The 8511-nt window shown below is 42.4% G+C and overlaps 1 pseudogene; it reads left to right on the top strand.

The window, feature by feature from the left end:
- Window positions 1-8059: 8059 nt before the first annotated feature.
- Window positions 8060-8158, top strand: LOC123238399 (annotated as a pseudogene).
- The last annotated feature ends 353 nt before the right edge of the window (window positions 8159-8511 follow it).

Below are 8511 nucleotides of genomic sequence, written 5' to 3'. Positions count from 1 at the left end.
AACTGAAACAGCTGAACAACAACCTACACATATGAACGTATACCAAGAAAACGCCAAATGGGATCATGAAGAGTCAGCCACAGATGAAAAAACTCAACAATACCGCCTGCCTCACAGAGCTATTGTGAGGATCAAATGAGATAATGAGTTTAAAGCCCTCTGGTAGTGCTTGCCTAATAGCTATGTTAAATAATTAGATACTTGATCTAATGGAAGTGGGGGTGTGGAAAATTAACAACATGGGGAAGCCAAGGTCCACTTTAGAACTGGAGCTAATAATTAGAACCTCCATTCCACCTCTACCCCGCCCCATCCTCCTTGAATGAGTCCACAGGACAACTATACTAGACTCCTGGGAACCCAGGCAGTAAACTCTGGGATAATTGTTTGATAGAAGCAACATTAGTGGACCATAAACGGCAAACCTAATTAATGCAAGTCTCAACTGACCAAAAAGCAATCACCGTCTCAACAACCCGCCTTCTCAGTTTGGTTACTGGCAACCCCTGTTTTACTTAGTTGAGTGAGGACCCCGTCTAAAGAAGGGTCAGTGATGTGCTAGATAGAGGGGAGAATGTGGTGGAAAGAAGACTCTAGGACTTGGACCATTCTTCGATGATACCTACAATTGGCAGGCAAGACAGATTGAAGACAGATTCTATTCAAATATTTATGACTTGGAAAAGAGAGGAGATGACCAAAAAAAAATCCTATAATATAGATGGGATCTTTAACATTCAATGAAATGGGAAAAGCAAGAACATTAAAGTCTTGTCTCTGTTGGCCAAATATAGCAAAGGATTTATGAGTCTTGTGGGGGTGGCAGTCATCTATACATGTGTCAAAGGAGGCTGCCTTGCATGATTTCAGCTGGTAGATCTGCTCTGGCCCGTGTGGGAAAATGCCCTTATCTGAAAGTGGTCGGGCCAACTCGGTCCAAATTACCAAGACCACAGAGGCTTAAGGAAAGCAGGAAGGCCCTTTGAAAGAAAACTCTCCATAAGATGTGAAAAATGATCCCTGACTTCTCAAACAAAACAGACAAGTACCCAGAACCCATCAGAAAGTATTATTCAACCTCTGGGCCTTTAAGAACTCTTTCTTTGAACCCAATTTGCCTCCACTTAGGTAAGCTTCATTTATCTAAAACAGAACATGAGGACGGCCAGGTAGCACAGTGGAGAGAGCATCAGGCCTGAAGTTGGGAGGACCTTGGTTTAAATTAGCCTCAGCCACTTCCCTGGTGTCGAAATCACTTACCCCTGATTACCTAGTCCTTGCAGCTCTTCTCTCTTAGATACTAAAATAGCAGGTAAGGTTTTAAAAAAAAAATAGCAGTCCTCTGAGGGCAGGGACACTTCTATCCCTCCTGCTTCTAACTAACTTCCCTACCACAATCATTTCTTCTCTCCTCTTCCCTCAAATAATTTTTCAATCAAACTTCTTTCTTCTTTTCTCTAACAGAAGGTACCTAATACAACATTTTTGAGTTGAACTAAGGTAAGCTCTGGGCATCCTCTTGGTTCTGAATGGTCCCCAGCAGTTCCCAAGATATACCATTTCCTTTGTTCTCGGTGGCCTGTAAATGGACAGACTTCCAAATAAGGGGTATAATAATGTTGCCACTAGAGAAACACTACAAAGCAAAATGTTTTCAAATGGCTTGGAACAATGAAAAAAACTTTCCCCTTCCTTGGGCACATGGAGAAGATGTCAGCAAAGTGCTTTCATTGTTATTTCATTCACCTTGACTACTATGTCCTTCTGCCATTGTTGCCTGGAGGTGGCCCGAGTGCTTCGAATGAGCTCCGGCTGGTCTCACCAAGCATGACCGGGTGACAGACTGTGTGTCTGTCTTCCAAAGCCCACACTGGCTATAAGAACGAGGAAGCTCATTTGTTTTGATTGAACACGATGCAATGTTTTTGGCAATTCATAAAATATTGAGGATGGAAAGGGCAGCAAGGTGGCTCAGTGGACTGAGAGTCAGATCTAGAGATGGGAGGTCCTGGGTTCAAATCAGGCCTTAGACACTTCCTGGCTGTGTGACCCTGGGCAAGTCATTTTGCCCCAATTGCCCAGCTCTTACCCCTCTTCTGCCTTGGAATCAATACTTAATATTGATTCTAAGATGAAAGGTCTGGTTTTTTAAAAATATATAATAACTGAAAGTGGGGAGAGTATCTAGTTATGGCTGGTTTTAACAAAGAGCTCCAAAATTCTAAAAAATTCTAAAAAATATCAACCTCCAACAGAATAAGTATTTTATAAGGGATTCCATATAATAGAGAATGAAATGAAGGGAGATCGATGGACAAGGGGAGTCTTGACACTTCAAATCAGATGGTGGAAACAGCCACTTATCTGCCTGTTCTTAATCATTGCTATCCAATTGAAAGGGATCTTGGAAGCATCTCTAATCTAAGCCCTTCATTTCACCAATATCAAAAGTAAGGCAAGGAGCATCTAATAAGTATTTTATTCAAGGTCACAAAGTTAACATGTAACAGAAGCAGCACTTGAACCCAGATCATCTGAGTCCCAACATAGCCCCTTCCCCATAACATCAAATTGCCTATTAGCAGAGAATGAATAGTAGGTAAATGCTCGCTTTTTCTTTCTGAGAGGAAGCCTTTCCTCTGAATGATACCAGAAGCCAGCAAGGGGCAGTGAAAATTAAATTGTCTCTTCAAGAGACTTGGGCCAGGGCATACCAAAGAAAGAAGCACCATCAGAGAATAAAGCCAACCAAGCAAACCCTAGAGTACCACCACAATATTTTTTAAAGGAAATATTTAATTAAAAAAAAAAAACAAGAGCTGACTGAGAGCAGAGAAACTCAAATGACTTAATAAAAAGAGAAGGAGAAAACAAAAGAATAAGGAAAGAGGACAGAAATAGAAAAGAGAGACACTGGAAAAAGAAAATAATTTTAAATGTCAGGTATAAAATTACTTTGTTTTGATACTATTCATAGCAGCATAGATCTTAGAGGGCATTCAAGGGCCTCTATAAATTGTCGGTAGCACCCTCTCTTTCTCATCATTTCTGTGCTGCTCCCACAGGGTACCGTACATCCCCGTGGTCCAGACAAACCCACCAATCCCCTTCTTTCCCCCAGCCCTACCCTAGACATTTGCTAGTTTTCTATCCCTGGAATGTCCTTCATCCCTCTCTTCCCTGTTCCCAACTGTAAGGCCACCTCTTCTAGAATGCCTTCCCTAAACTCCAGCATCCTCCCACCCCACCTCCCCACTCTCCTCACTCCCATCTACTTTGTTCTGTGTCATTAGACAGGCAGCTCCTTGAGAGCAGAGACTGTCTTTTGTCTTTCTTTCTGTCTTCAGAGCCTGGCACAGTGCCCAGCACATAGTAGGTACTTACTAAATGTTTGTTGATCAAGTGCCATTCTAAATGCACACAAGGAGTGTATTCATCTAAGTTGGGATGATACCTATCAGACTGTAAACTCCAAGAGGGCAGGGACTGGGCTCTCTAAAATCAGCATCTCTCCCGGGTCCCAAATACAAGTGTTCTTCATATTGTTGGTGCTTGGCTGAACTGACTTAGAGCTTCTTCTACGACAAGGAGGGATTACCCAGCATAATAGTTGACATCACTAGCAAGGGATGGAGCAGTGAAATATGTAACTGCCTAACTGGGGTAATACAGAGGTGACACACACAAGCAGGACACAGCCACACACCCCATGTGATAAGATTTCACAGGATAACAGGGGACCTCTCACAAGGAATGTGGGTGGTAGGTGAAACCACTCTAGTTGGCAAGATGACAACTAACAGTTTACTGGTCATCAACCAGCTGGGGAAGACACAAGGGTTGGATGCTATCTCTCTATGGGTCCTTATTGGGGTCTGAGGAAGACAATAGGAAGTAAAATAAAACACCCAAGTCTGGTCTTGTTGCTCAACCTGAATTTCCACGGGTAGATGTTTCTTCTGGGAGACAAATCCACTTTTCCTGGGCTCTTCACTGGGACAGATAAACGAGCCTCTAACTGCCTCAGCCACAACAGAGTCCTTCCAGGAAAAAACTCCCTTCTCACCATTCCATGGTTGGAATCCCCCAGTTTGCCTGATGAAGTCTGGCTGTTATCTTACCCTAAATGTCTAAATCTTAATTTATAAATTTGCCTTTTGCAGCAAGGACCAGCACCCACCCATATTTCCTCATTCCCAATGCATTTCTTTTCACGTTGGACGCTCAAGATTCCTTGGCAATTTCTTATTCCTCACTGGCAGGAGGAGATGAGGTGGCCCTATTGCTTCCCCTAGAAGCCCCTACTTAATTAAACAGAATATCATTTTTATCCATTGCACCTCAGTAGAAAAATGCAGAAATACAACTTGGTAACTCAAATGGATGGAAGAGCTACTTGTAACCCAGCTGCCTTTCTGGGGATCTTCTCTCCTGCAGAGGCAGAAATGTTAGGGCTCACGCAGCATCCCAGAGGACCCAAACTTTTAGCATACCTTCCTGCAGGCTGGGATTCTGATCTTAACTTTCCATGAGTCATGGACCCTTTTGGCAGTCCAATGAAGCCTATGGACTTCTTCTCAAAAATGTCATAAATGCATAAAATAAAATATGTGGGATTACAAAAGAAGCTAATGAAGCTTGTGGACTTATCCATTCTTTCTTAAATGCATAAAATGAAATACATGGGATTACAAAAGAAGCCTATGGACTTCTCAAAAATGTCATAAATGCATAAACTAAAGTACATGGGATTAAAAAAAGAAACTAATGAAGCCTATGAGTTTTTTCTCAAAAGGTTTTTCAATCCATAAAACACATGGGATTACAAAAGAAACTAATGAAACCTATGAACTCCTCAAAATTTTTTTAAATGGATAAAATAAAATGCATAGGATTACAAAAGGAACTAATGAAGCCTATGGACTTCTCAAAAGATCTTTAAAGGTATAAAATAAAATACCTGGGATTACAAAAGAAACTAACTGTATTAAAATCCAGTTATCAATTTGTTTAAAAAGTTCATAGACACTAAGGTGAAGAACTCCTGCCAAATGAATGGCAGAGCCCCTTCCTTCAGTCTTCTAGAGCAGTGATGGGCAAACTTTTTTTTAAACCCTTAACTTCTGTGTATTGGCTCATGGGTGGAAGAGTGGTAAGGGTGGGCAATGGGGGTCAAGTGACTTGCCCAGGGTCACACAGCTGGGAAGTGCCTGAGGCCAGATTTGAACCTTATGGGCAAACTTTTTAAAGAGGGGGCCAAAGGAAAGGAAATGTTCATCTAACAGTCTGTTTCTAAGGCAGCTCTTTCAAAGTTTCATTGTATTGTATCCTACTCACTGTATTTGTCAGATTAGGAATAATGTTGATGGGCCAGATAGAACATTTCAGGGGGCAGCATCTGGCCCATCACTGGTCTAGAGGATTCCAAACAAAACAGCCTAGCTCTCCTTCAGTGACTTTCCTCCTTTTCCCCTTTCCTCCTCTCTCACTCTCCTCCCCTCCTTACAAGTGAAAGCACCCCAGGGCACATCCCAGAAGGTGACTGTCTGAGAAATGCACTGGCCCCCTGGGGATGTGGGGAGATGAGGAGCTGCCACAGCCTCAACCATTATGCCATCAATGAACAGAATGAAGGGTTTCTTAAGGAAAATGAAGCCCTAAAGGGATATTAACAAGAAGGGAAGAGAAGGTGAAGGGAGAGTAAAGACAACCTCACTGAAGAAAATGCCAGAAATGGGTGCAGAGGAAAGGAGGGGGTGGGAAATGCACACTACCCAGTGGCTCCTCAACGCAGACCAATGTTTGCTCCCCTCTTTTCCTCCAGGCCACAGGAAGCCAAACACCCGGCAGGTTGGTAATATGCAGATGACTGCTGAGGATTTTCCAGTCTTCAGCCTACACAGATATCACCGAGTCAGCACATTTCCTCCAAATGGGTCTCCAAGTGACTTGGAAAGTTAATCAGCCTGGCCCCGTTAAGGAGGTGACGGTGTCAAGTGCTTTGCAGACCTTAGGCTGTTCTATAAAAGTCTCTGTATAGTTGTATGACTAGATATTTGAATAAATCTTTTTTTTTCAATCAACCAACTTGCTTCCCATCAATGAGACAGGGGGAGGGCAGAGGTAGATTTTAACAGAATCGACAATGGTCAACGATCTGGTCCTGCAGACTAAGGCACTGACTAACTGCCTCCCTCTGAGGTCCAGTCTTGCCATCTCCTCACCATCCACTGCAAGCATCCTCCCTACCCACAATCCCTTTCAGGTACCCCTTTAGAGGTTATTTCCCCCATTAGAATGTAAACTCCTTGAAGGCAGAGACTATGCTGCTGGCTTGTCTTTGAACCCTCTGGCTTAACATAAAGGCTTAATAAGGTATCATCTTAGCCCTCCATCCTAAGAGGGGAGATCTTGGATTCCAAACGAGGAGACAGAGTGACTCTCAGTGCTTGATTCACCATAAAGGAGGGGAAGGAAATGAAGATGGAGAGACAGAGAGACACTCGTACACTTGTAATTAGGAATATATGCATAGCCCCTTTGTGAATCATCCATACAGACGTGCCAGGATCTACCTATATACTTGTGAATATCTGTATGGAATGTATCGAAGGCGTGTACATTGTGGATTTTAAAATGTGTCCAATAACTATTATATTTGATAAAGTTTTATTAATAATAACTAAAGTAAGAGACCTAGCTGTTCAGCCCACTCGCCAGAGCAAAAAAGAGAACGAGGGAGGAGCTACAGAACTCATAAGACAATAACGTGACCACACAAACGTGGAGGCTCAGGAGAGATTAAAGGGAATTTGGGGAAATACTAAGGGATTTCTGGGGCATGAAGTCCAAGGTTCAGAATCTCCATTTATACAACATGGCACCATGGATAAAGTTCCAGGCTGGAAACAGGAAGACAAGTTCAAATGTGGCCTCTGATACTTCCTAGCTGTTTGACCCTGGGCAAGTCACTTGACCCCATTTACCTCAGTTTCCTCAGCTGTAAGGAGCTAAAGAAGGAAATGGCCAATCCCTCCACTATCTTTGCCAAGAAAAGTCCAAATGGGCTACCAAAGAATCAGACATTGCTTAAATTCTTGAACAAAAACAAAAGCATGTAGGATGTTATGTGTGTGTGTGTGTGTGTGTGTGTGTGTGTGTGTGTGTGTGTGTATGTAAGTAGGGAGGCAGAGGGCAGTGCTACAGGGAAATGAGCCCTGATTCTAGAGTAACTGATTCTAAACTGAGCTTAAGCAAATCCTGCCCTTCCCAGGCTTCAGTTTTCTCATACATCAAGTGAGGGGATTGGGGCTCGATGGCCTCTGAGGTCCTAGGATGCACACATGTACTTGTACACATCTTATAAGCAATAAGGAAGGCATAGATGCAGCAGGAAAAATACTGGCTCCAGAGTCAGGGGGCTTGGGTTCAAATTATGCCCCTGATACTTACTACCTTAGACAAGTCACTCTACTCCTCTGGACTTCAGTTTCCTCAAGGTCTATAAAATTCCTTCCAGAGTTAGACCTAAGAACCAATCACCCCACTATCACTCTTTTTATTTCAAATCATATACCTAATCCATGAGGGGAAGGAATATGTATGTGTGTGTGTGTATATATATATATATGTAAATATATATATATTTATTCATTCATTCATTCATTTATATGAATATGAATATGGGCAGCTGGGTGGTGCAGTGAATAGAGCACCAATCTTAGAACCAGGAAAACTCATCATCATCATGAGTTTGAATCTGACCTCAGACCCTTCCTAGTTGTGTGACCCTGGTCAAGCCACTGAACTCTGTTGGCCTCAGTTTCCTCATCTATAAAATGATCTGAAGAAGGAAATGGCAAACCACTCCAATATCTTTGCCAAGAAAGCCTCAAATGGGACCGCCACAAAGAGTCTGACATGACTGAAGTGACTGAACAACATATGAATGCATATATGTATGTGTATGTGTATGTGTACTATAAATACATGTTTAAAAAATATCTGTGGCGGCTTTGATGGATTAAAAAATGACTTTTACAAAGAGAAACCTTTGCTTGCTTGGACACCACAAGCACCAAAAATTGGAACGATACAGAGATTAGCATGACCCCTGTGCAAGGATGACATGCAAATCCGTGAAGCATCCCAACTAAAAAAGAGAGAGAAACCAATCCCCAGGAGGGTGGATAGAGTCTTCCATTGCTTTCAGTATTCTCTATCCTACAGAATCTCAGAAACGGAAGACACTTGAGAGAACATCTAGTCCAAAGGGACACAAACTGAAGTTGGCAATAGTAAATGATTTGGCCAAAGTCGTGCAGCTAGTTAAGTGGCTGAGTGAGGATTTGAACTCCAGGTCTTCGGACTGCATGGAAAGAACAATCCCTCTTAATTGCATTTCTAGTAGTAATAACAGCTAATAATGGTATTTCTGTAACTCTTTAAAGTGTGCAGAGCACTAAGCATGTGTCATCTCATCTTATTCTCTCAACCACTAATCTTAGCATT

The sequence above is a fragment of the Gracilinanus agilis genome, chromosome 2 (genome assembly GCF_016433145.1).
Source record: "Gracilinanus agilis isolate LMUSP501 chromosome 2, AgileGrace, whole genome shotgun sequence".
Lineage (NCBI taxonomy): Eukaryota > Metazoa > Chordata > Mammalia > Didelphimorphia > Didelphidae > Gracilinanus > Gracilinanus agilis.
Note: the sequence above shows the minus strand (reverse complement) of the source record. Positions and strands in the feature narration are given on the sequence as shown.